The following is a 27,743-nucleotide window of genomic DNA, read 5'->3' as shown; positions in this document are numbered from 1 at the left end:
TGCGGCACAATGCTTTCTGAATGTCTGCCGGATCTTGTTTTGGGCCATGCGGTATTTCTCCAATGACAGCAGCACCCGGAAACCTGCCCCGAGGGCAGATAGTTATAAATGGCAAGGTGTGTGGGAAAAGATGGGCAAGTGCCTGACTCAGTGGTCACCTCCAACGGTTTGGGATTTCACTCCCGAACAAGTGCAGAGTCCTGATAAACTGGTGGAGTATCTGAAAAAGGTGTCTTGCCAATCTGACAAACCCCGGGAGACACAACACACTGCAATGTGCTGGGGGCTTGCCCATGCTTACCATGTCACCTTTACTACTGTTCACTGCCCTGAAGGGGGAGAAAGAGCTGCAGGATCTGAAAGGGAACATACTGGTACAGCAGCGGGGCCAGGGGGACAGGCACTGCCAGTACCAGTCACCTCCACTAGCACAGCAGCTGGGCCAAAGTGTCAGGCAGTGCCAGTAGCAGTCGCCTCCACTAGCACAGCAGCTGGGCCAGAGGGACAGGCAGTGGCAGTACCAGTCGCCTCCACCAGCACAGCAGCTGGGCCAGAGTGACAGGCAGTGCCAGTAGCAGTCGCCTCCACCAGCACAGCAGCTGGGCCAGAGGGACAGGCAGTGCCAGTAGCAGTTGCCTCCACTAGCACAGCAGCTGGGCCAGAGGGACAGGCAGTGCCAGTACCAGTTGCCTCCACCAGCAGAGCAGCTGGGCCAGAGGGACAGGCAGTGCCAGTACCAGTCACCTCCACCAGCAGAGCAGCTGGGCAAGGGGGACAGGCAGTGCCAATACCAGTCGCCGCCACTAGCACAGCAGATGGGACAGAGGGACAGCCAGTGCCAGTACCAGTCACCTCCACCAGCACAGCAGCTGGGACAGAGGGATAGCCAGTGCCAGTACCAGTCACCTCCACTAGCACAGCATCTGGGCCAGGGAGTCAGGCAGTGCCAGTACCAGTCACCTCAACCAGCACAGCAGCTGGGCCAGAGTGACAGGCAGTGCCAGTAGCAGTCGCCTCCACTAGCACAGCAGCTGGGCCAGAGTGACAGGCAGTGCCAGTACCAGTCACCTCCACCAGCACAGCAGCTGGGCCAGAGTGACAGGCAGTGCCAGTACCAGTCACCTCCACCAGCACAGCAGCTGGGCCAGGGGGACAGGCAGTGCCAGTACCAGTTGCCTCCACTAGCACAGCAGCTGGGCAAGGGGGACAGGCACTGCCAGTACCAGTCACCACCACCAGCAGAGCAGCTGGGCCAGGGGGACAGGCAGTGCCAATACCAGTAGCCTCCACTAGCACAGCAGCTGGGCAAGGGGGACAGGCAGTGCCAGTACTAGTTGCCTCCACTAGCACAGCAGCTGGGCCAGAGGGACAGGCAGTGCCAGTACGAGTCACCTCCACTAGCACAGCAGCTGGGACAGAAGGACAGCCAGTGCCAGTACCAGTCACCTCCACTAGCACAGCAGCTGGGCCAGAGGGACAGGCAGTGGCAGTACCAGTCACCTCCACCAGCACAGCAGCTGGGCCAGAGTGACAGGCAGTGCCAGTAGCAGTCGCCTCCACCAGCACAGCAGCTGGGCCAGAGGGACAGGCAGTGCCAGTAGCAGTTGCCTCCACTAGCACAGCAGCTGGGCCAGAGGGACATGCAGTGCCAGTACCAGTTGCCTCCACCAGCAGAGCAGCTGGGCCAGAGGGACAGGCAGTGCCAGTACCAGTCACCTCCACCAGCAGAGCAGCTGGGCAAGGGGGACAGGCAGTGCCAATACCAGTCGCCGCCACTAGCACAGCAGATGGGACAGAGGGACAGCCAGTGCCAGTACCAGTCACCTCCACCAGCACAGCAGCTGGGACAGAGGGATAGCCAGTGCCAGTACCAGTCACCTCCACTAGCACAGCATCTGGGCCAGGGAGTCAGGCAGTGCCAGTACCAGTCACCTCAACCAGCACAGCAGCTGGGCCAGAGTGACAGGCAGTGCCAGTAGCAGTCGCCTCCACTAGCACAGCAGCTGGGCCAGAGTGACAGGCAGTGCCAGTACCAGTCACCTCCACCAGCACAGCAGCTGGGCCAGGGGGACAGGCAGTGCCAGTACCAGTTGCCTCCACTAGCACAGCAGCTGGGCAAGGGGGACAGGCACTGCCAGTACCAGTCACCACCACCAGCAGAGCAGCTGGGCCAGGGGGACAGGCAGTGCCAATACCAGTAGCCTCCACTAGCACAGCAGCTGGGCAAGGGGGACAGGCAGTGCCAGTACTAGTTGCCTCCACTAGCACAGCAGCTGGGCCAGAGGGACAGGCAGTGCCAGTACGAGTCACCTCCACTAGCACAGCAGCTGGGACAGAAGGACAGCCAGTGCCAGTACCAGTCACCTCCACTAGCACAGCAGCTGGGCCAGGGGGACAGGCAGTGGCAGTACCAGTCAACTCCAGCAGCACAGCGGCTGGGCCAGAGTGACAGGCAGTGCCAGTACCAGTCACCTCCAGCAGCACAGCGGCTGGGACAGAGTGACAGGCAGTGCCAGTACCAGTCACCTCCACCAGCACAGCAGCTGGGCCAGAGTGACAGGCAGTGCCAGTAGCAGTCGCCTCCACTAGCACAGCAGCTGGGCCAGAGTGACAGGCAGTGGCAGTACCAGTCACCTCCACCAGCACAGCAGCTGGGCCAGAGTGACAGGCAGTGCCAGTAGCAGTCGCCTCCACCAGCACAGCAGCTGGGCCAGAGTGACAGGCAGTGCCAGTACCAGTCGCCTCTACTAGCACAGCAGCTGGGACAGAAGGACAGCCAGTGCCAGTACCAGTCACCTCCACCAGCACAGCATCTGGGCCAGGGGGACAGGCAGTGCCAGTACCAGTCACCACCACCAGCACAGCAGCTGGGACAGAGGGACAGCCAGTGCCAGTACCAGTCGCCTCCACTAGCACAGCAGCTGGGCCAGAGTGACAGGCAGTGCCAGTAGCAGTCGCCTCCACTAGCACAGCAGCTGGGCAAGGGGGACAGGCAGTGCCAATACCAGTCGCCACTACTAGCACTGCAGCTGGGCCAGAGTGACAGGCAGTGCCAGTAGCAGTCGCCTCTACTAGCACAGCAGCTGGGACAGAGGGACAGGCAGTGCCAGTACCAGTCGCCTCTACTAGCACAGCAGCTGGGACAGAGGGACAGCCAGTACCAGTACCAGTCGCCTCCACCAGCACAGCAGCTGGGCCAGAGTGACAGGCAGTGCCAGTACCAGTCACCTCCACCAGCACAGCAGCTAGGCCAGAGGGACAGGCAGTGCCAGTAGCAGTCGCCTCTACTAGCACAGCAGCTGGGACAGAGGGACAGGCAGTGCCAGTACCAGTCACCTCCACCAACACAGCAGCTGGGACAGAGGGACAGCCAGTGCCAGTACCAGTCACCTCCACCAGCACAGCATCTGGGCCAGGGGGACAGGCAGTGCCAGTACCAGTCACCACCACCAGCAGAGCAGCTGGGCCAGGGGGACAGGCAGTGCCAATACCAGTCGCCTCCACTAGCACAGCAGCTGGGCAAGGGGGACTGGCAGTGCCAATATCAGTCGCCATTACTAGCACTGCAGCTGGGCCAGAGTGACAGGCAGTGCCAGTACCAGTCACCTCCACTAGCACAGCATTTGGGCCAGAGGGACAGGCAGTGCCAGTACCAGTCGCTTCTACTAGCACAGCAGCTGGGACAGAGGGACAGCCAGTACCAGTACCAGTCGCCTCCACCAGCACAGCAGCTGGGCCAGAGTGACAGGCAGTGCCAGTAGCAGTCGCCTCCACTAGCACAGCAGCTGGGTCAGAGGGGCAGGCAGTGCCAGTACCAGTCGCCTCCACTAGCACAGCAGCTGGGACAGAGGGACAGCCAGTGCCAGTACCAGTCGCCTCCACCAGCACAGCAGCTGGGACAGAGGGACAGCCAGTGCCAGTACCAGTCGCCTCCACCAGCACAGCAGCTGGGCCAGAGTGACAGGCAGTGCCAGTACCAGTCGCCTCCACCAGCACAGCAGCTGGGCCAGAGTGACAGGCAGTGCCAGTACCAGTTGCCACTACTAGCACAGCAGATGGGCCAGAGGGACAGGCAGTGCCAGTAGCAGTCGCCTCTACTAGCACAGCAGCTGGGACAGAAGGACAGCCAGTGCCAGTACCAGTCACCTCCACCAGCACAGCATCTGGGCCAGGGGGACAGGCAGTGCCAGTACCAGTCACCACCACCAGCACAGCAGCTGGGACAGAGGGACAGCCAGTGCCAGTACCAGTCGCCTCCACTAGCACAGCAGCTGGGCAAGGGGGACAGGCAGTGCCAATACCAGTCGCCACTACTAGCACTGCAGCTGGGCCAGAGTGACAGGCAGTGCCAGTAGCAGTCGCCTCCACCAGCACAGCAGCTGGGCCAGAGGGACAGGCAGTGCCAGTAGCAGTTGCCTCCACTAGCACAGCAGCTGGGCCAGAGGGACAGGCAGTGCCAGTACCAGTTGCCTCCACCAGCAGAGCAGCTGGGCCAGAGGGACAGGCAGTGCCAGTACCAGTCACCTCCACCAGCAGAGCAGCTGGGCAAGGGGGACAGGCAGTGCCAATACCAGTCGCCGCCACTAGCACAGCAGATGGGACAGAGGGACAGCCAGTGCCAGTACCAGTCACCTCCACCAGCACAGCAGCTGGGACAGAGGGATAGCCAGTGCCAGTACCAGTCACCTCCACTAGCACAGCATCTGGGCCAGGGAGTCAGGCAGTGCCAGTACCAGTCACCTCAACCAGCACAGCAGCTGGGCCAGAGTGACAGGCAGTGCCAGTAGCAGTCGCCTCCACTAGCACAGCAGCTGGGCCAGAGTGACAGGCAGTGCCAGTACCAGTCACCTCCACCAGCACAGCAGCTGGGCCAGAGTGACAGGCAGTGCCAGTACCAGTCACCTCCACCAGCACAGCAGCTGGGCCAGGGGGACAGGCAGTGCCAGTACCAGTTGCCTCCACTAGCACAGCAGCTGGGCAAGGGGGACAGGCACTGCCAGTACCAGTCACCACCACCAGCAGAGCAGCTGGGCCAGGGGGACAGGCAGTGCCAATACCAGTAGCCTCCACTAGCACAGCAGCTGGGCAAGGGGGACAGGCAGTGCCAGTACTAGTTGCCTCCACTAGCACAGCAGCTGGGCCAGAGGGACAGGCAGTGCCAGTACGAGTCACCTCCACTAGCACAGCAGCTGGGACAGAAGGACAGCCAGTGCCAGTACCAGTCACCTCCACTAGCACAGCAGCTGGGCCAGAGGGACAGGCAGTGGCAGTACCAGTCACCTCCACCAGCACAGCAGCTGGGCCAGAGTGACAGGCAGTGCCAGTAGCAGTCGCCTCCACCAGCACAGCAGCTGGGCCAGAGGGACAGGCAGTGCCAGTAGCAGTTGCCTCCACTAGCACAGCAGCTGGGCCAGAGGGACATGCAGTGCCAGTACCAGTTGCCTCCACCAGCAGAGCAGCTGGGCCAGAGGGACAGGCAGTGCCAGTACCAGTCACCTCCACCAGCAGAGCAGCTGGGCAAGGGGGACAGGCAGTGCCAATACCAGTCGCCGCCACTAGCACAGCAGATGGGACAGAGGGACAGCCAGTGCCAGTACCAGTCACCTCCACCAGCACAGCAGCTGGGACAGAGGGATAGCCAGTGCCAGTACCAGTCACCTCCACTAGCACAGCATCTGGGCCAGGGAGTCAGGCAGTGCCAGTACCAGTCACCTCAACCAGCACAGCAGCTGGGCCAGAGTGACAGGCAGTGCCAGTAGCAGTCGCCTCCACTAGCACAGCAGCTGGGCCAGAGTGACAGGCAGTGCCAGTACCAGTCACCTCCACCAGCACAGCAGCTGGGCCAGGGGGACAGGCAGTGCCAGTACCAGTTGCCTCCACTAGCACAGCAGCTGGGCAAGGGGGACAGGCACTGCCAGTACCAGTCACCACCACCAGCAGAGCAGCTGGGCCAGGGGGACAGGCAGTGCCAATACCAGTAGCCTCCACTAGCACAGCAGCTGGGCAAGGGGGACAGGCAGTGCCAGTACTAGTTGCCTCCACTAGCACAGCAGCTGGGCCAGAGGGACAGGCAGTGCCAGTACGAGTCACCTCCACTAGCACAGCAGCTGGGACAGAAGGACAGCCAGTGCCAGTACCAGTCACCTCCACTAGCACAGCAGCTGGGCCAGGGGGACAGGCAGTGGCAGTACCAGTCAACTCCAGCAGCACAGCGGCTGGGCCAGAGTGACAGGCAGTGCCAGTACCAGTCACCTCCAGCAGCACAGCGGCTGGGACAGAGTGACAGGCAGTGCCAGTACCAGTCACCTCCACCAGCACAGCAGCTGGGCCAGAGTGACAGGCAGTGCCAGTAGCAGTCGCCTCCACTAGCACAGCAGCTGGGCCAGAGTGACAGGCAGTGGCAGTACCAGTCACCTCCACCAGCACAGCAGCTGGGCCAGAGTGACAGGCAGTGCCAGTAGCAGTCGCCTCCACCAGCACAGCAGCTGGGCCAGAGTGACAGGCAGTGCCAGTACCAGTCGCCTCTACTAGCACAGCAGCTGGGACAGAAGGACAGCCAGTGCCAGTACCAGTCACCTCCACCAGCACAGCATCTGGGCCAGGGGGACAGGCAGTGCCAGTACCAGTCACCACCACCAGCACAGCAGCTGGGACAGAGGGACAGCCAGTGCCAGTACCAGTCGCCTCCACTAGCACAGCAGCTGGGCCAGAGTGACAGGCAGTGCCAGTAGCAGTCGCCTCCACTAGCACAGCAGCTGGGCAAGGGGGACAGGCAGTGCCAATACCAGTCGCCACTACTAGCACTGCAGCTGGGCCAGAGTGACAGGCAGTGCCAGTAGCAGTCGCCTCTACTAGCACAGCAGCTGGGACAGAGGGACAGGCAGTGCCAGTACCAGTCGCCTCTACTAGCACAGCAGCTGGGACAGAGGGACAGCCAGTACCAGTACCAGTCGCCTCCACCAGCACAGCAGCTGGGCCAGAGTGACAGGCAGTGCCAGTACCAGTCACCTCCACCAGCACAGCAGCTAGGCCAGAGGGACAGGCAGTGCCAGTAGCAGTCGCCTCTACTAGCACAGCAGCTGGGACAGAGGGACAGGCAGTGCCAGTACCAGTCACCTCCACCAACACAGCAGCTGGGACAGAGGGACAGCCAGTGCCAGTACCAGTCACCTCCACCAGCACAGCATCTGGGCCAGGGGGACAGGCAGTGCCAGTACCAGTCACCACCACCAGCAGAGCAGCTGGGCCAGGGGGACAGGCAGTGCCAATACCAGTCGCCTCCACTAGCACAGCAGCTGGGCAAGGGGGACTGGCAGTGCCAATATCAGTCGCCATTACTAGCACTGCAGCTGGGCCAGAGTGACAGGCAGTGCCAGTACCAGTCACCTCCACTAGCACAGCATTTGGGCCAGAGGGACAGGCAGTGCCAGTACCAGTCGCTTCTACTAGCACAGCAGCTGGGACAGAGGGACAGCCAGTACCAGTACCAGTCGCCTCCACCAGCACAGCAGCTGGGCCAGAGTGACAGGCAGTGCCAGTAGCAGTCGCCTCCACTAGCACAGCAGCTGGGTCAGAGGGGCAGGCAGTGCCAGTACCAGTCGCCTCCACTAGCACAGCAGCTGGGACAGAGGGACAGCCAGTGCCAGTACCAGTCGCCTCCACCAGCACAGCAGCTGGGACAGAGGGACAGCCAGTGCCAGTACCAGTCGCCTCCACCAGCACAGCAGCTGGGCCAGAGTGACAGGCAGTGCCAGTACCAGTCGCCTCCACCAGCACAGCAGCTGGGCCAGAGTGACAGGCAGTGCCAGTACCAGTTGCCACTACTAGCACAGCAGATGGGCCAGAGGGACAGGCAGTGCCAGTAGCAGTCGCCTCTACTAGCACAGCAGCTGGGACAGAAGGACAGCCAGTGCCAGTACCAGTCACCTCCACCAGCACAGCATCTGGGCCAGGGGGACAGGCAGTGCCAGTACCAGTCACCACCACCAGCACAGCAGCTGGGACAGAGGGACAGCCAGTGCCAGTACCAGTCGCCTCCACTAGCACAGCAGCTGGGCAAGGGGGACAGGCAGTGCCAATACCAGTCGCCACTACTAGCACTGCAGCTGGGCCAGAGTGACAGGCAGTGCCAGTAGCAGTCGCCTCTACTAGCACAGCAGCTGGGACAGAGGGACAGGCAGTGCCAGTACCAGTCGCCTCCACTAGCACAGCAGCTGGGACAGAGGGACAGCCAGTACCAGTACCAGTCGCCTCCACCAGCACAGCAGCTGGGCCAGAGTGACAGGCAGTGCCAGTAGCAGTCGCCTCCACTAGCACAGCAGCTGGGTCAGAGTGACAGGCAGTGCCAGTACCAGTCACCTCCACCAGCACAGCAGCTGGGCCAGAGGGACAGGCAGTGCCAGTAGCAGTCGCCTCTACTAGCACAGCAGCTGGGACAGAGGGACAGGCAGTGCCAGTACCAGTCACCTCCACCAACACAGCAGCTGGGACAGAGGGACAGGCAGTGCCAGTACCAGTCACCTCCACCAGCACAGCATCTGGGCCAGGGGGACAGGCAGTGCCAGTACCAGTCACCACCACCAGCAGAGCAGCTGGGCCAGGGGGACAGGCAGTGCCAATACCAGTCGACTCCACTAGCACAGCAGCTGGGCCAGAGGGACAGGCAGTGCCAGAACCAGTCACCTCCACCAGCAGAGCAGCTGGGCCAGAGGGACAGGCAGTGCCAGTACCAGTCACCTCCACCAGCAGAGCAGCTGGGCCAGAGGGACAGGCAGTGCCAATACCAGTCACCTCCACTAGCACAGCAGCTGGGCCAGAGTGACAGGCAGTGCCAGTACCAGTCACCTCCACCAGCAGAGCAGCTGGGCAAGGGGGACAGCCAGTGCCAGTACCAGTCGCCTCTACTAGCACAGAAGCTGGGACAGAGGGACAGCCAGTGCCAGTACCAGTCACCTCCACCAGCACAGCAGCTGGGACAGAGGGACAGCCAGTGCCAGTACCAGTCACCTCCACTAGCACAGCATCTGGGCCAGGGGGACAGGCAGTGCCAGTACCAGTCACCTCCACCAGCACAGCAGCTGGGACAGAGGGACAGCCAGTGCCAGTAGCAGTCGCCTCCACTAGCACAGCAGCTGGGCCAGAGTGACAGGCAGTGCCAGTACCAGTTGCCTCCACTAGCACAGCAGCTGGGCCAGAGGGACAGGCAGTGCCAGTACCAGTCACCACCACCAGCAGAGCAGCTGGGCCAGGGGGACAGGCAGTGCCAATACCAGTCGCCTCCACTAGCACAGCAGCTGGGCAAGGGGGACAGGCAGTGCCAATACCAGTCGCCACTACTAGCACTCCAGCTGGGCCAGAGTGACAGGCAGTGCCAGTACCAGTCACCTCCACCAGCACAGCAGCTGGGCCAGAGGGACAGGCAGTGCCAGTACCAGTCACCACCACCAGCAGAGCAGCTGGGCCAGGGGGACAGGCAGTGCCAATACCAGTAGCCTCCACTAGCACAGCAGCTGGGCAAGGGGGACAGGCAGTGCCAGTACTAGTTGCCTCCACTAGCACAGCAGCTGGGCCAGAGGGACAGGCAGTGCCAGTACGAGTCACCTCCACTAGCACAGCAGCTGGGACAGAAGGACAGCCAGTGCCAGTACCAGTCACCTCCACTAGCACAGCAGCTGGGCCAGGGGGACAGGCAGTGGCAGTACCAGGCACCTCCAGCCGCACAGCGGCTGGGCCAGAGTGACAGGCAGTGCCAGTACCAGTCACCTCCACCAGCACAGCAGCTGGGCCAAGGGACAGGGAGTGCCAGTACCAGTCGCCACTACTAGCACTGCATCTGGTCCAGAGTGACAGGCAGTGCCAGTACCAGTCACCTCCACCAGCACAGCAGCTGGGCCAGAGTGACAGGCAGTACCAGTACCAGTCGCCTCCACTAGCAGAGCAGCTGGGCCAGAGTGACAGGCAGTGCCAGTACCAGTCGCCTCCACCAGCAGAGCAGCTGGGACAGAGGGACAGCCAGTGCCAGTACCAGTCGCCTCTACTAGCACAGCAGCTGGGACAGAGGGACAGCCAGTGCCAGTACCAGTCACCTCCACCAGCACAGCAGCTGGGACAGAGGGACAGCCAGTGCCAGTACCAGTCACCTCAACTAGCACAGCAGCTGGGCCAGGGGGACAGGCAGTGCCAGTACCAGTCACCTCCACCAGCACAGCAGCTGGGCCAGAGTGACAGGCAGTGCCAGTAGCAGTCGCCTCCACTAGCACAGCAGCTGGGACAGAGGGACAGGCAGTGCCAGTAGCAGTCGCCTCCACTAGCACAGCAGCTGGGCCAGAGTGACAGGCAATGCCAGTAGCAGTCGCCTCCACCAGCACAGCAGCTGTGCCAGAGTGACAGGCAGTGCCAGTACCAGTCACCTCCACCAGCACAGCAGCTGGGACAGAGGGACAGCCAGTGCCAGTACCAGTCGCCTCCACCAGCACAGCAGCTGGGCCAGAGTGACAGGCAGTGCCAGTACCAGTCGCCTCCACTAGCACAGCAGCTGGGCCAGAGTGACAGGCAGTGCCAGTAGCAGTCGCCTCCACTAGCACAGCAGCTGGGCCAGGGGGACAGGCAGTGCCAGTACCAGTCACCACCACCAGCAGAGCAGCTGGGCCAGGGGGACAGGCAGTGCCAATACCAGTCGCCTCCACTAGCACAGCAGCTGGGCAAGGGGGACAGGCAGTGCCAATACCAGTCGCCACTACTAACACTCCAGCTGGGCCAGAGTGACAGGCAGTGCCAGTACCAGTCACCTCCACCAGCACAGCAGCTGGGCCAGAGGGACAGGCAGTGCCAGTACCAGTCACCACCACCAGCAGAGCAGCTGGGCCACGGGGACAGGCAGTGCCAATACCAGTAGCCTCCACTAGCACAGCAGCTGGGCAAGGGGGACAGGCAGTGCCAGTACTAGTTGCCTCCACTAGCACAGCAGCTGGGCCAGAGGGACAGGCAGTGCCAGTACGAGTCACCTCCACTAGCACAGCAGCTGGGACAGAAGGACAGCCAGTGCCAGTACCAGTCACCTCCACTAGCACAGCAGCTGGGCCAGGGGGACAGGCAGTGCCAGTACCAGTCACCTCCAGCAGCACAGCGGCTGGGCCAGAGTGACAGGCACTGCCAGTACCAGTCACCTCCAGCAGCACAGCGGCTGGGACAGAGTCACAGGCAGTACCAGTACCAGTCGCCTCCACTAGCACAGCAGCTGGGCCAGAGTGACAGGCAGTGCCAGTACCAGTCGCCTCCACCAGCGCAGCAGCTGGGCCAGAGGGACAAGCAGTGCCAGTATGAGTCGCCCCGATACAGAAAACCAAATATACCAAAAAATCCCCTCGCAGTGTACAGGGTGATGATGAACCAGGCCCATCACGAGAACAGGAGGAAGAGCCGGAGGTAACCATCCGATCTCTATCCCTGAGTGAGTTGCGAGATATGCGGAAGGATTTCAGCTGCCTTCCAGGCGAGGAAATTTGAACCCGTCTGCTCCGATGCTGGCATCGTGGAGCTGGTGTTTTGGAATTGGAGGGGAGAGAGGCCAAGCAGCTGGGATCTTTAGCCAGGGAGGCTGGTATTGACAAGGCAATAGGGATACAGGCTCATACCCTCAGCCTTTGGAGGCGACTCCTGCTCAGTGTAAGGGAGAGGTACCCCTACAAGGATGATGTTCTATGTCGGTTAGGCAAGGGGACCAACATGGAGAAAGGCATTCAGAACCTCAGGGAATTGGCTGTGTTTGACATGGTTTATGGTGATCTGAATGATGAGCGGTCACCCACGGATCCAGATCAGGCCCCTTGCACACAGCTGATGTGGCGGAAGTTCCTGCAAAGTGCACCAGAGGCACATTCCAAAGCACTAGCAGTAGCGTCCTGGTGGCAAGACACCCAGACTGAAACAGTGGACGAAGTGATTGGCCAGCTCCAGCAATATGAGGGAAATCTCCCTTCCTCCCAACATGCCTGGGTTTCAGCTGTAAGGGAACTGTCTCAGAGGCTCCAGAAAGTGGAAGAGGACATGTCCTACATTCCACCTGCACGGGCCGATGTCTCAGCCATTAGAAGCAGGCGTTTCCCCACCCAAGAGAAGGGCAGTGGAAGGTACACACCACAGGGCACCCTGTGGTTCTTCCTCCGCGACCATGGGGAAAACACGAGGAGGTGGGATGGACAGCCCACTCTCGCCCTAGCTGCACGAGTACAGCAGCTGAAAGGGAAGACCACCATGAAAGGGGAGTCTTCCAAGAGAGACGCAGCTCCAGTGTCCAGTCGGAAATCCCCCAGACAGAATAGAATGGCCAACATTATGTCTGACCGTCTTGAGGGGACAAGTGAGTCATTCTTGCAGGAGTCGCTCTTACAACAAGTGAGTGATGCTGAGCAGGATTAGAGGGGCCCTGCCTCCAGCCAGGTGGAGGAAAGGGATAATCGGATTTACTGGACGGTGTGGATCCGATGGCCTGGCACATCAGACCCACGAGAATATAAGGCCTTGGTAGATACTGGTGCACAGTGCACCCTGATGCCATACAGTGGGGTTGAACCCATCTGTCTCTCCGGAGTGACAGGGGGGTCCCAACAGCTGACCCTATTAGAAGCTGAAGTAAGCTTAACTGGGAAGGACTGGCGTAAGCACCCCATTGTGACTGGCCCAGATGCCCCGTGCATCCTAGGTATAGATTACCTCAGGAGAGGGTAATTTAAAGACCCAAGAGAGTACTGGTGAGCCTTTGGTATAGCTGCCCTGGAGGAGGTTGAGCAATTGTCTCCCTTACCCGGCCTCTCAGAAGATCCCTCAGTGGTGTGGGATTGCTCAGTTGGTAAACGCGTGGTGTGGGGTCGCTCTCCTCACTGCTGTATCGCTATATCCCTTGTTCTGTTTATTGTTATTACTGTTATTGCTATTGTTATCGTTCTTGTTGTTGTTTGGTTTGTTGTTGTTGCATTGTTGTATTAAACGTCTCGTTATCGCAACCCCGGGGTTTGTATTTCACTCCCTGCCCCGTTCCGGTCGGAGGGTGGGGGAGGGGCAGTGGCAATGTGGTCTCTGGTCCCGGCAGGGCCTAAACCACCACACAAGGGCAGGTGGGGGGCAGGGCTCTGCCCGGGGGCACCCCAAGGCGGCCACCTCCGGCTCACTGCCTGTCTCTCTTCTCCACAGACGTGGCACCACCCTGCGCCCACAGCTCCGCCTGGCCCTGGACCAGCTGTGGGTGCTGAGCAGCGGGAAGGAGACAGCGGGGGACATCAAAGAGGAGGAGGAGGAGGAAGGCAGCGATGAGGACGGGACCTCCATCCTCCTCATCTGGCCCAGCGGCACCTGTGTTGCCACTTTCGGGTGAGTCGTGGTGCCACGTCCCACGGCTGGGCAGGAGAGGGTCCCAACCATGCCCACGCCACCCTGTGAATGGCCTCTGCCCTCCATGCAGAGCCTGGGCAGGGAGGGATGGGGATGCGTTCCCACATCCTGCATCCCCTGGTCGCCTTTTGGTCCCCAGAAGGGAAGGGCAGGAGCAGCTGCTCTGGCAGCAACGAGGGAGCCAGGGCTTGGGCAGCACCCCTGTCCTGCCCCACGGGGCCTCGTGCTGCCCCTCAGCCCTTCCCAAGGGGCAAGGCTGTGCAGGGGCCCAGGGGCTGGGGGGCAGCGGGGCCTGATGCTGGTTCTCCTCTCTTTCTGCAGCTCCCGGGCACTGAAGCAGCTGTGGCTGGGCAAGCTGCTGGGGTAAGCTAGGGGGGTGCTTCAGGCGCGGCCGGATGGGGGAACACAGCTCCCCAGGTGGGGAGAGCTGCCGCTGCGGCTGTGGGCAGCTCTCGGGCAGAGCTGCCTGACAAGGGAAAAGAGGTGGCTTGGGGCTCAGCCAGCTTTCTCCCTGTCCTTTCCTGGTGACAGGACACCCGAAGGAGCCACGGGAGCCCGAGTGACCAACGTCCCGTCCATCAAACTCCTGCAGAAGGAGCTGAGCCGACGCCATGGAGTGAGTGTCTCTCTAGTCTGGCCGCTGTCCCCGAGCACTGGCCCTCCAGCCGAGCAGCAGAGGCATCGCTGCTCACCTCCTTCCACTCTTTCTCTCCTGCCCAGTGGAGGACATTCAGCGCCAGGAGCCTGGAGAGGCTGATGGAGGGCCAGACAGAGGTGAGAACGGCTGCCTTTCACCCACCTCTGGCTGTGCCGGGGTGCCAGGGCTGTGCGGCGAGTGGGGTGAGCCTGTGCAGGAGGGAGGGAGGGTCCCGCGGTGCCAGCCTGGGTGCAGAGAGGGTTGGGGAGCTACCAGGAACGCCGCATGTCCTTGCTGGTGGTGCTGGGAGGAAACCTGCCACGTGAGGTAGAGAGCGTGGGAGGGCAGAGGGTCCCCGCTCTGCCGCCCTCAGGCTGCTGGTGCCGGGTGGCCGCTTGCTGGTGGCCCTTTCTGCCGCGGGGATGCTCTCTAAGTGCAGCCTGCTTCTTGCAGGCTGACCCCAAGCAAGGGCCTCCAACAGCCCCGTCTACCAGTGGAGGCGGACTTTGCCACTCACCAGGTAAGTTTGGGAACGAAGGGCAGGGAGGGCCTTCTTTTCTCCTGGACCGGCACGTCTGCACAACTGAGGATGCTGTTGCTGCTGCCCTTTGGCCAGAGGAAATCGGTGCCCATCACACTGCAGCAGGAGAGAGCTGAGTGCTCGGGACCCTTCGACAGTGCTGAGCACTCGAGGTGCTGCCTGCCTGAGCTCTGTCCCCAGAGCCGGGCAGATGGGTCCCTGCTCCTCGGCCAGAGCCGGGAGGAGCCGTGCTCCCTTGTTCCCTGAGTGTCACCCCGCAGGTCGGGCACCCCAAGGGAGGACGGACGTCACCCGGACGAGCAAGGACACCCGCTGGGCAGCGGCCGCTGGACGTGATTCTGCGGGACAGGGAGCCTCCCTCTGCTGCTGCTCGCAGCCTGGAGGAGGGCAGGGCGAGGGCTGGGCGGGGCTGTCCCGCTGTCCCGCTGGCTCTCAGGAGACTGCGAGCCGGAGCCGCTGAGCCAGAGCCCTGGCTCCAGCTGCCGGCTCCCTGCCCGTCCCGTCCCGTCCCGTCCCGTCCCGCCGCAGCACTCAGCACCGCGCTGCAGGCAGGGCAGGGCAGGGCAGGGCAGGCTCCGGGAGCACTGGCCTGGCGGTTCCCACTGACGGGCTCTTGCTCTCTTTCCCTTTGCAGCGGGAGGGAGCGGCGGCGGCAGCAGCAGCAGGAGGAGGAGGGGGCTGCCCTGGCCCTTTGCGCTGCGGCAGAGCCCGGCCGCTGCCCCGGCGCCAGGGCAGGCGGGCTCCGGCTGCAGCAGGGCGCTCTTTGGGCAGCCCCTGGCAGCCCTCTGCGAGGAGGCCGGCACGCTGCCCCGGCCCATCCAGGTAGGCCAGCCTGGACAGGGGAGCCCCAGCCCTCCCTCCGGCTGCTCCAGAGGCAGTGTCCCCAGCGTCTGCGGGGGTGGCTGGGGCACTGGGCTCTTCACCCACGGCCACCGCTTCTGGCGCCAGACCCTTTGCGGGGGCGGGGGGGAGCCCAGCCTGGGGCAGAGCTCTGGCCTCTGCTGTCACTTGTTTCTTCAGCCAAGCAGCTGTCCTCCTGCGTCTCCCGCAGGAGCTCCTGGACATCCTGTACCAGAGAGGACCGTCGACGGAGGGGATATTCCGGAGATCCGACAGGGGGACAGCGCTCCAGAAGCTGAAGGAGGACCTCGACCGCGGCGCAGATGTGGACCTGGCAAACCAGCCTGTCATCCTGCTAGCTGCCATCTTGAAGGTGAGCGCTTCTGCCCTGCAGCTGGAAGAGCTCCTGGCTGGCCTGGAATCTTCAAAGGCTCACCTGAAGCCCTTGGCCTTGCAGGACTTTCTACGCAGCATCCCCGGCAAGCTCCTCGTTGTCGGCGTCTACCAGGACTGGATGCAAGCCATGGAGAGGCCAAGCAAGGAGGCCAGGGTGGAAGCGCTGAAAGTGTAAGTGTGGCCAGCAGCCTGCCTGTTGAGTAGGGAGTGGCAGAGTCCTGGGACTTGCCTGAAAAGGGACGGGCTCCTTAGAAGGTTGCATTTTCTGGCAGCTTGCATTTGCTGGGCTGGGGTTGCATTTCGGGGGGAAAGGGCGTGGGCAGGGAGCCTTCCCTTGCGTGGGCTTGGGTGAAACCAGGAGCTGGGAAGCAACAGTGTGTTTTCCTCCTGATCGCTGCCTGAGAGCACCTGGAAAGTGGCGCAGCACAGACACTGGCTCCCGCCTGCCTTGTGCAAGCTTCAGGGACAGCTGTGGGCAGCATCTGCTTCCTTAACGTTGTGTTCCTGCTCCCTCAGGGTGGCCGAGAAGTTGCCTGCAGCCCATCTCCTCCTCCTCCAGCGGCTGCTCTCCCTGCTGCAGAACATCGGCCACCACGTGTCCACCAGCAGAATGACCTCCAGCAACCTGGCCATCTGCCTGGGGCCAAACCTGCTGGGCCCACCTGACGAGGAGCTGCTCCCCCTCGAGGCCGCGCTGGAGGTGACCGAGAAGGTACGCTGTACTGACCGGCTGGCTGCAGCCTGCCTGGACCCTCAGAGCTTGCTCCTCTCTTGCGCAAATGCCGGTGGAGTGGCTGCCTGGAAGAGCAGCCCCACAGCCACAGCCTTCTGCGCAGAAGCAAGGCTCAGGAGCGGGAAAGGCTGCTTGACGTGTTTTCAGACACCTGCCCTGAAACCAAGGCTTTGATGTGTGCAGGTGAAGCTGCTGGTGGAATTTCTGATTGAAAACGGCAGCGACATCTTTGGGGAGGAGATGGCTGGCCAGACGTCACCTGAGCCCGTGGACAGACCCACAGGTATGAGGAGGGACTGAGGGCTGTCACAGCCTGAGCAGACAGCTGGGGTAGGGCTTCCTGTGGGTTTTGCTTTAGCTGTTGTCCACTTCCAACCAGTCACTTTGCTGCACACGCTTTTGCTTTCCAGAGTTGCCTTTGGAAAAGCAGCACGGCCCTCCAGGCGAAGCAGATGCCGAGCACCAGGCAAAAGCCTGCCTGGATGCACCAGCCTCTCTGCTCATCCTCCAGAGAGCAGCGGGGGGAGAGGCGGTGGTGGGAGCAGAAAGGGCGGAGGTATGGCAGCTCCACAAGCGCTGCAACAATGTGTCTTAGGCAGGAGGAGGGCAGTTGCTGTTGAGTCCAAGCAGCTGCTGTGCCTCTTCCTGGCGTTCAGTCTCTTGTGGCTTTGCATTTTATTTTTCCCCCCATGGAATGATACACTGTCAGTAAAACTGGAAAGGTCTTTTCTCCTATGCCTTAGGCATGTGCTTAATCAGAGGAAATACCTACAAAACGCCACAGAAAGATAGATTTCAAAAGCAAAGCCTCCCACCACAGAAGGTTGTCTTGCACCAAATGGACATCCGCAGAGCTCTGTCTTGGGAGGGCAGAAGAAATGCTGGCAGAAGGAAGTGGGCAAGCCTTTCCTTGCCTGGCAGGGGATCGCAGGCTCTCTGCTGAATGGCCCCCACAAATGGACTGTCCCCCACCCATGTGAACACTGTGTTCCAGAGCGAGAACCTTGGAAGAAAGGGCTGACTCAAACCAGCCAAAGAGATCTCCCCTGTAGAGCTAAGGCAGCAACGTGCCAAGCAGTTGCTTACTACTTCAGGGCATCCCTTGCCACCTGCTAATGACGACCTTTCTGTTTTAGGCACCCGTTGCTTTGTCTCCAGCCACCACTGAGACCGTGGTAGAATCCCTGGGATGCGCAGAAGAACTGAAGAGCCTCTCGGAGCACAGAAGGTAAAACGAGTCAGCTTTGGTTAAATCAAGAGCTGATTCCAGTTGATCCTGGCTTTCCCTGTCTAACCATGCTGTGGGATGGAAAGGTTTGCAGGCTCCTGCCAGGAAGACGACGGCCAAAGGAAACGAAAGAGAGAAGAGACCTGGGCAGAGGAGAGGCCATGCCACGAAGCAAAGAAGAGAAGAGAGGAAAAGAAGGGGACAGAAGAAAAGCAGGGAGGTGCGAAAGATCAGGAAGCCCCAGGTGTGTACCAGGCTTTGCTGCCTATCTTTGCCAACTCTCCACCCTGCTCTAAGTCAGTCCAACTGACTGGCAAGGGACGGCGAGGGATGGTGCTATGCAGGGTTTGGAAATAACCCCGTGGCAGCTCCCCAGGGGAGCCCTGCTGTGTGGCACAGGGGCACTGTGCACCTCTGCACATGCACAGCTCTCTAAGGGCATTACCTTAGAGGGGATAAGGTGCCAGAGCCACCCCGGAGCTAAGGCCAGCAGTAGCTCTCTTCTGGGATATCAACAATTCCTTGTCAACTGTGTTTCCCAAAGAAAGGGGAACCAAGCCATGCCTGTTCCTGCCTTTGTGGCTTTACCAGTGCTTTCTGGCTCTGTCGTTGTAGGTGCTGATTTCTTGTTACTGGTTGAACCCCTGTGACTCCTGGGCTCCTGCACTGGATGTCCACAATAAAAGGACATTTTCTCCCTTCTGACTGTGTGTGCCATACGATATTCTGGACTAGGTAGAAGTTGTTTTGGGATGAATCCTAGTGGAGGAGTTTGGGATCATCATCCCTTGCGCCAGAATCCTTTCCAGCAGGCATCGGGGCTGAGTTCAGGTGCTTGAGGAGTCAAACGAAGCACAGAATCCCATAGAACAGCTGAGGCTGGGAGGGACCTGTGAAGGTCCTCTGGTCCAACCTGCCTGCTCAAGCAGGGTCACCTAGACCCGCTTGCCCAGGACTGTGGACTAATGGGCACCTTCCCTTGTCACACAGAGCATCTCATGCGCTGGAAAAGGGATGCTCTGGAGAGTTTCTGGCAAATCTCTGGAGAAGAGCTTCTCCCCGCCCCTCTACCAGGGGCTTTTTCAGCTCTGGTGCCCTTCCCAAGGACAGCCCCACCAGGTGGGTGCAGTCAGCACGGCAGGAAAGAACAGGCCGCAGCCGCCACAGTCAGCACTGCAGGAAAGCTGGGACCCCGGGGACCCTCCCAGGCTCTCCAAGCCCAGCCTAGCCCAGTCCAGACAGTGTCCAGAAGAGTGGTCTTATATCCCTTTTCCCAACGTGCTGAACTTCCCTTAAAGCATTAACCACCGGGCTGAAGTGCTAAGGCTTGGACAATAGGCCCAAGCCAGAGTTGACCTATAGATGAATCCTGTATATTTTGTAACTGATAACCGTTGTGCTAGTAGGTATTGTACTAGGTTATAACAAACCGCCTATCCTGATGTAAAAAGTGCTAAAGTGTTGAAGTATTGAAGCCTGAACCACAGGCCCCGAGCCAAAGCTGCTAACTTAGTATGTAGTCATTAACGAAATATGTATGCTCATTAATGAAAGATGTAGCTTAGATATCATAGACTCCTGACTGATGATGAATGTAATGAAAACATGTCTATCCTGAATGTATGTATCTTCTTTTTTGCGTACAGGTAAGTTAACAAGGCCATGAAGCCTGCTGTCCGGCCTTGGGACCAGACGTGTGGCCTTGTTCTAAAAAGAACATAAATAAATTAGATAAGCAGGGAAACTCCCTTAGCTTCTCCCTTGAGCCCTGGCCAGGCTCCGGGGGAATCTAATGTGAGAGTGAAACCAGATGTTCCGCTCAAAACAAAGGTGCCAGTTATTCTGGCTTGCTGATTTGGGGGTATATAAGGCGGGACCCGCTCACAGCGACTTTGGAAGCCTCACCTACGGGTGGACGCACCGCGTAGGATTTCCCACTTGCCGGGAAAGGCTCTCCAAATCCTCGCTGTAACCGGGGCTCCCCGGCGACTGCGGATCTGGATGATGGTAACATATGCAAGTGGTGATGGATCTTTCTTAATCACTATTCTCTCTCTCGTGTAGTAACGATTTGATGCATTACCCTGTATTTTCCTGTTTGTTTAAGTGCACTATTCTGTCTTTTCTTGTTGTATGTTTTCTGTATTATTCTGTTACATGATTTAGCTATTTCCAGTAAAATACGCCTGCTCTTTTCACTCTGGTGTCTGAGTTTGATTGGTATCCCTAATCAGCAAAACACGGGCCCACAATCTTTCTTGTTGGAGTGTAAAATAGCCAAAAGATGCCGATTTCCTGCATTTTTCCTGAAAAGGGCAGGTTTTTAACTCTCTTCGTCGCTTCTATTTTAACCAAGGCATTGCGCAGTATCAACAGTTACACCAGACACACGACATCCAAAGCTGACTATGGATCCCCTTTTTGCCATGAGAAGGGACTTTCGCACAAACGTGTCCCTGGCTGTGCTGGCTGCTCGGTGGGTGAAGGTCGTGGCTCACAGTGGAGCCTGTCTTTCGCCACGATGGTCATTTCCAGGGAGAGCAGCTTGTTGTATTGACCAGGACCCTACAGGGAGAACAGAAGGGCAGGGATGCAGACGCAACATTTGCCACAAGTCCAGCGGAGCAGGTTGCTCCAACGCAGCCCACTGTGACTTTCTATGCTGCTGGACCTGTGGGGATGGTCAGGGGACAAAGGGTTAAACCTGAGTTACCTGCATGAAGCACAGCTGTCGCTAGCCTCGGTGCAAGCTGACCCAGGAGCTGGTCCTGAAACCCCCCAATCCAGGGCACGGAAAGCTTTGAACAGCTGTGACTGTTCTGGAACAGACTGTGCCATGTGCATCCATTTCTATTAACAACTCTTCTCCTGCAGCGGAAAAGGAGTTTGAGATCTTGCTCACGGCTACAGGAGGACGGTGGTGGCCTCGGATGGTGCGTGGGGCTCGGGGCTTGCCTTGCCTATGACCAGCTATGCCCCCAGAGTGACAGAGGAAAGGCTTTCCCTGGGGAAGAGCCATCAGAGCGCATTGGAAATGGAGGAAAGCTTCACTACGGTTTTGCTTGTAGGTGGAAAGTTGTGGATCAGAGAGGAATTCTACATCTTCCATAGCGTAACGCAGGCAACTGGCTGTACAGCAATATATATTTTTTTTTGTTGTTTAATATTTCCTGGAAGAGTCTTATGCTGGTACCGAGTAAGGCAGAGTGTCAGACAAAGTAGCTCATTGAATGGGCATGATACAGGGAAATTTACTTGGCTATTAAAAGCCTCATTGCTCTAGAAGTTGCATCTTTTTTCTCTAGTCCTTTTTCTTGGAAGGGGGTGGGCGGAGGGGCACGGAGGGTTTATCTTCATACCTCCTAAAACATGCATTGTAGCAGTCAAGATAGAATATGCCTTTCTCCTGTAGCTTTTGTTTTTTGAGCGTGATGAATTCAGTCAATAGCCCACTGAGTTCAAGAGACACCTTTGATTTTTATCCTTTGGCTGAACAGCCAGATGCAACCTCCCGTCACTGGTGTTAGCACCGGTAATGCAGATTAATCTGCTCTCTACTAATCTAGGCTAGGTACTATCCAACAGTCTATGCGAGAGTACAGCCCGATACAACGTTGCACGTAAGGTCAGTACTAAGAAGAGGTGTGACATTCAAATGAAAAACGAGAGAGCCTGTGCACCTTTTAATGGCTTGAAGGGATGACAGGGAGAAGCACCATATTTATAATACACACACACACACACACACACACACACACACACACACAAAAGTGGATCTTCCCCCTCAATTTCTGATCATTCTGTGACAAAGCCCTGCGCGGCATGATGCGCGCCCTGTCCACATTCAGTGATCCGGATGATGGGGCAGAGCACACCCTCAGACAGCTTGCAGAAGGCACATGACTGGGAGGAGAGGCTCCTGCAGCCGAGGGTTGTGTTGCCAACCAGAGGGACCTTGACAGGCTGGAGAAAGGGGCTGCCAGGAGCTTCCTGTCGTTGAAGAAGGGGAAGAGGGAAGAGCAAAGTCCTGGACCTGGGGAGGAACAAGCCCCTGGAGCTGTATGTGCTGGGGGAGACCCAGCTGGAAAGCAGCTGTGCAGAGCCCTGGGGTGATGGTGGACCCGAAGTTGAGCAACTTGGAGCCAGCAAAGTACCCCTGGGGCATTGGGGGCGAACTGCATCCCGGGCTGCAGCAGGCAGACCACTGGCAGCAGGCGGAGGGAGGGGGTGCTTCCCCTCTGCTCTGCCCTGCTCTGGGCTGCCCGGGGCAAGACAGCCAGGGCCATGCTGGAGAGAACCCCCAGCACGAGGCCCCGCCCACTTTCCGTTGGGCTCCCAGCGTCGGCCATTTTGGAGCCAGCAGCCACCAGAGCCGGCAGCACGGGGCTGTGCTGGCACGGAGCAGCTCTGGGAGGAGGCAGGGTCTGGCCGAACAGCGCTTCCCGGCACCGGCACCCTGCTTCCCATCCTCGCTGTGGCCAGCTGGGCCACATCCTTGGTGCAGAGCGAGGGGTCCTCCTGTCCCGGGCAGGATGGGCCAGGCCAACTGCTGCTGGCACTCCAGGTAGGCTCCCCCCGGGGCTCGGGGACGGGCGGGCACGGCCGGGCCCCTCAGCCACAGCCTTTCTCATGCCCACCGCTCTCTGCTCCGCAGGGAGGCTCTCACCGACGCTGAGGCGGTGCTGAGCACGGACGTGTGGCTGACCCGGGGCCACAGGAGGAGCGAGAGACGCCTTCTCCTCCTCCAGGAGGAACTGGTCGTCGCCAAGTTGCGGTAAGACCCTCAGAGCCCCACTGCCTTTCCCCCATCCCTGGCCCTGCCACCAGGCCAGGGACACTCTGGCACCAGCCCCAGGCCCTGGGCCCTTGGTGCTGGATGCACCAATGTCTGTCCCAAGGTGTCCTGGTTCAGCTAGGATAGGGTTAAGTTTCCCCAGCAGTGGGGAGGGAGCTCTAGCCGGGTTATTCAATACCATGCTGACTTCACGTCCGGGCGCCCAAGCGCGGGAAGATTGGTAAAGGCGTGGTGTGGGGTCGCTCTCCTCACTGCTGTATCGCTATATCCCTTGTTCTGTTTCTTGTTATTACTGTTATTGTTCTTGTTCTTGCTGTTGTTCGGTTTGTTGCTGTGGCACTGTGGTATTAAACCTCTCCTTACCTCAACCCCGGGGTTTGTATTTCACTCCCTGCCCCGTTCCGGTCGGAGGGTGGGGGAGGGGCAGCGGCAGCGTGGTCTCGGGTCCCGGCGGGGCCTAAACCACCACAGCCTTTTTGGCGCCCAGCATGGGGCACGAGAGGGTTGAGATAAGGACAAAAGGAGAAGGTGTGTTAGAGCAATCTGTTAGGTGCAATTTTTCTGTTTTTATTTGTATTGTTTGATAAGGAACATTTGCAATGCTGGCCAACTTGCTTGCGTGGTGGGGCTGGATTAATCCTTATATCCGCTGTGTGTTCCCAGTGCTGGCGTTTGTTGTCGGTGGAAAATGTGTCAAGGGTTTTATTTTGCTATACTGGCTGCTGACTGCTTATAATGGGCTTGCATCAGTGCTTGTGGGGGTGAACCGGTACCTGTTTGCTGCCTGGGCTTTTGTTAGGGGTCTCACCCCCTCTATGGGTGAGCCAGGGGAAGAGATCCTCTCGGTTTTTCAGAGTTTTAGCTATCCTTGGAGCACCCAGGCCAGTGTGTTTGCGGCACAATGCTTTCTGAATGTCTGCCGGATCTTGTTTTGGGCCATGCGGTATTTCTCCAATGACAGCAGCACCCGGAAACCTGCCCCGAGGGCAGATAGTTATAAATGGCAAGGTGTGTGGGAAAAGATGGGCAAGTGCCTGACTCAGTGGTCACCTCCAACGGTTTGGGATTTCACTCCCGAACAAGTGCAGAGTCCTGATAAACTGGTGGAGTATCTGAAAAAGGTGTCTTGCCAATCTGACAAACCCCGGGAGACACAACACACTGCAATGTGCTGGGGGCTTGCCCATGCTTACCATGTCACCTTTACTACTGTTCACTGCCCTGAAGGGGGAGAAAGAGCTGCAGGATCTGAAAGGGAACATACTGGTACAGCAGCGGGGCCAGGGGGACAGGCACTGCCAGTACCAGTCACCTCCACTAGCACAGCAGCTGGGCCAAAGTGTCAGGCAGTGCCAGTAGCAGTCGCCTCCACTAGCACAGCAGCTGGGCCAGAGGGACAGGCAGTGGCAGTACCAGTCACCTCCACCAGCACAGCAGCTGGGCCAGAGTGACAGGCAGTGCCAGTAGCAGTCGCCTCCACTAGCACAGCAGCTGGGCCAGAGGGACAGGCAGTGCCAGTACCAGTTGCCTCCACCAGCAGAGCAGCTGGGCCAGAGGGACAGGCAGTGCCAGTACCAGTCACCTCCACCAGCAGAGCAGCTGGGCAAGGGGGACAGGCAGTGCCAATACCAGTCGCCGCCACTAGCACAGCAGATGGGACAGAGGGACAGCCAGTGCCAGTACCAGTCACCTCCACCAGCACAGCAGCTGGGACAGAGGGATAGCCAGTGCCAGTACCAGTCACCTCCACTAGCACAGCATCTGGGCCAGGGAGTCAGGCAGTGCCAGTACCAGTCACCTCAACCAGCACAGCAGCTGGGCCAGAGTGACAGGCAGTGCCAGTAGCAGTCGCCTCCACTAGCACAGCAGCTGGGTCAGAGGGGCAGGCAGTGCCAGTACCAGTCGCCTCCACTAGCACAGCAGCTGGGCCAGAGTGACAGGCAGTGCCAGTACCAGTCACCTCCACCAGCACAGCAGCTGGGACAGAGGGACAGCCAGTGCCAGTACCAGTCGCCTCCACCAGCACAGCAGCTGGGCCAGAGTGACAGGCAGTGCCAGTACCAGTCACCTCCACCAGCACAGCAGCTGGGACAGAGGGACAGCCAGTGCCAGTACCAGTCACCTCCACTAGCACAGCATCTGGGCCAGGGGGACAGGCAGTGCCAGTACCAGTCACCTCCACCAGCACAGCAGCTGGGCCAGAGTGACAGGCAGTGCCAGTACCAGTCACCTCCACCAGCACAGCAGCTGGGACAGAGGGACAGCCAGTGCCAGTACCAGTCGCCTCCACCAGCACAGCAGCTGGGCCAGAGTGACAGGCAGTGCCAGTACCAGTCGCCTCCACTAGCACAGCAGCTGGGCCAGGGGGACAGGCAGTACCAGTACCAGTCACCTCCACCAGCACAGCAGCTGGGCCAGAGTGACAGGCAGTGCCAGTACCAGTTGCCTCCACTAGCACAGCAGCTGGGCAAGGGGGACAGGCAGTGCCAATACCAGTCGCCACTACTAGCACTCCAGCTGGGCCAGGGTGACAGGCAGTGCCAGTACCAGTCACCTCCACCAGCACAGCAGCTGGGCCAGAGGGACAGGCAGTGCCAGTACCAGTCACCTCCACTAGCAGAGCAGCTGGGCCAGGGGGACAGGCAGTGCCAATACCAGTAGCCTCCACTAGCACAGCAGCTGGGCAAGGGGGACAGGCAGTGCCAGTACTAGTTGCCTCCACTAGCACAGCAGCTGGGCCAGAGGGACAGGCAGTGCCAGTACGAGTCACCTCCACTAGCACAGCAGCTGGGACAGAAGGACAGCCAGTGCCAGTACCAGTCACCTCCACTAGCACAGCAGCTGGGCCAGGGGGACAGGCAGTGGCAGTACCAGGCACCTCCAGCAGCACAGCGGCTGGGCCAGAGTGACAGGCAGTGCCAATACCAGTCACCTCCACCAGCACAGCAGCTGGGCCAAGGGACAGGGAGTGCCAGTACCAGTCGCCACTACTAGCACTGCATCTGGTCCAGAGTGACAGGCAGTGCCAGTACCAGTCACCTCCACCAGCACAGCAGCTGGGCCAGAGTGACAGGCAGTACCAGTACCAGTCGCCTCCACTAGCACAGCAGCTGGGCCAGAGTGACAGGCAGTGCCAGTACCAGTCACCTCCACCAGCAGAGCAGCTGGGACAGAGGGACAGCCAGTGCCAGTACCAGTCGCCTCTACTAGCACAGCAGCTGGGACAGAGGGACAGCCAGTGCCAGTACCAGTCACCTCCACCAGCACAGCAGCTGGGACAGAGGGACAGCCAGTGCCAGTACCAGTCACCTCAACTAGCACAGCAGCTGGGCCAGGGGGACAGGCAGTGCCAGTACCAGTCACCTCCACCAGCACAGCAGCTGGGCCAGAGTGACAGGCAGTGCCAGTAGCAGTCGCCTCCACTAGCACAGCAGCTGGGACAGAGGGACAGGCAGTGCCAGTAGCAGTCGCCTCCACTAGCACAGCAGCTGGGCCAGAGTGACAGACAATGCCAGTAGCAGTCGCCTCCACTAGCACAGCAGCTGGGCCAGAGTGACAGGCAGTGCCAGTACCAGTCACCTCCACCAGCACAGCAGCTGGGACAGAGGGACAGCCAGTGCCAGTACCAGTCACCTCCACCAGCACAGCAGCTGGGCCAGAGTGACAGGCAGTGCCAGTAGCAGTCGCCTCCACTAGCACAGCAGCTGGGACAGAGGGACAGGCAGTGCCAGTAGCAGTCGCCTCCACTAGCACAGCAGCTGGGCCAGAGTGACAGACAATGCCAGTAGCAGTCGCCTCCACTAGCACAGCAGCTGGGCCAGAGTGACAGGCAGTGCCAGTAGCAGTCGCCTCCACTAGCACAGCAGCTGGGCCAGGGGGACAGGCAGTGCCAGTACCAGTCACCACCACCAGCAGAGCAGCTGGGCAAGGGGGACAGGCAGTGCCAATACCAGTCGCCTCCACTAGCACAGCAGCTGGGCAAGGGGGACAGGCAGTGCCAATACCAGTCGCCACTACTAACACTCCAGCTGGGCCAGAGTGACAGGCAGTGCCAGTACCAGTCACCTCCACCAGCACAGCAGCTGGGCCAGAGGGACAGGCAGTGCCAGTACCAGTCACCACCACCAGCAGAGCAGCTGGGCCACGGGGACAGGCAGTGCCAATACCAGTAGCCTCCACTAGCACAGCAGCTGGGCCAGAGGGACAGGCAGTGCCAGTACGAGTCACCTCCACTAGCACAGCACCTGGGACAGAAGGACAGCCAGTGCCAGTACCAGTCACCTCCACTAGCACAGCAGCTGGGCCAGGGGGACAGGCAGTGGCAGTACCAGTCGCCTCCACCAGCACAGCAGCTGGGTCAGAGTGACAGGCAGTGCCAGTACCAGTCGCCACTACTAGCACTGCAGCTGGGCCAGAGTGACAGGCAGTGCCAGAACCAGTCACCTCCACCAGCAGAGCAGCTGGGCCAGAGGGACAGGCAGTGCCAGTACCAGTCACCGCCACCAGCAGAGCAGCTGGGCCAGAGTGACAGGCAGTGCCAATACCAGTCGCCTCCACTAGCACAGCAGCTGGGCCAGGGGGACAGGCAGTACCAGTACCAGTCACCTCCACGAGCACAGCAGCTGGGCCAGAGTGACAGGCAGTGCCAGTACCAGTCGCCTCCACCAGCACACCAGCTGGGCCAGAGGGACAGGCAGTGCCAGTACCAGTCACCACCACCAGCAGAGCAGCTGGGCCAGGGGGACAGGCAGTGCCAATACCAGTCGCCTCCACCAGCACAACAGCTGGGCAAGGGGGACAGGCAGTGCCAGTACCAGTCACCTCCACCAGCACAGCAGCTGGGACAGAGGGACAGCCAGTGCCAGAACCAGTCACCTCCACCAGCACAGCAGCTGGGCCAGAGGGACAGGCAGTGCCAGTACCAGTCACCTCCACCAGCAGAGCAGCTGGGCCAGAGGGACAGGCAGTGCCAATACCAGTCACCTCCACTAGCACTGCAGCTGGGCCAGAGGGACAGGCAGTGCCAGTACCAGTCACCTCCACCAGCAGAGCAGCTGGGCAAGGGGGACAGGCAGTGCCAATACCAGTCGCCTCCACTAGCACAGCAGTTGGGCCAGAGCGACAGGCAGTGCCAGTACCAGTCGCCTCTACTAGCACAGCAGCTGGGACAGAGGGACAGGCAGTGCC

General features: G+C 60.0%; 1 long non-coding RNA gene across 1 annotated transcript; it reads left to right on the top strand.

Moving 5' to 3' along the window:
- Positions 1–17,707: 17,707 nt before the first annotated feature.
- On the top strand, positions 17,708–18,466 carry LOC141920130 (uncharacterized). The gene is made up of 3 exons (XR_012622216.1): positions 17,708–17,761; positions 17,848–18,005; positions 18,377–18,466. It is a non-coding gene; the product is annotated as an uncharacterized LOC141920130 (long non-coding RNA).
- The last annotated feature ends 9,277 nt before the right edge of the window (positions 18,467–27,743 follow it).

Source organism: Strix aluco, chromosome 2, assembly GCF_031877795.1.
Source record: "Strix aluco isolate bStrAlu1 chromosome 2, bStrAlu1.hap1, whole genome shotgun sequence".
NCBI classification, from domain to species: Eukaryota; Metazoa; Chordata; class Aves; order Strigiformes; family Strigidae; genus Strix; species Strix aluco.
Note: the sequence above shows the minus strand (reverse complement) of the source record. Positions and strands in the feature narration are given on the sequence as shown.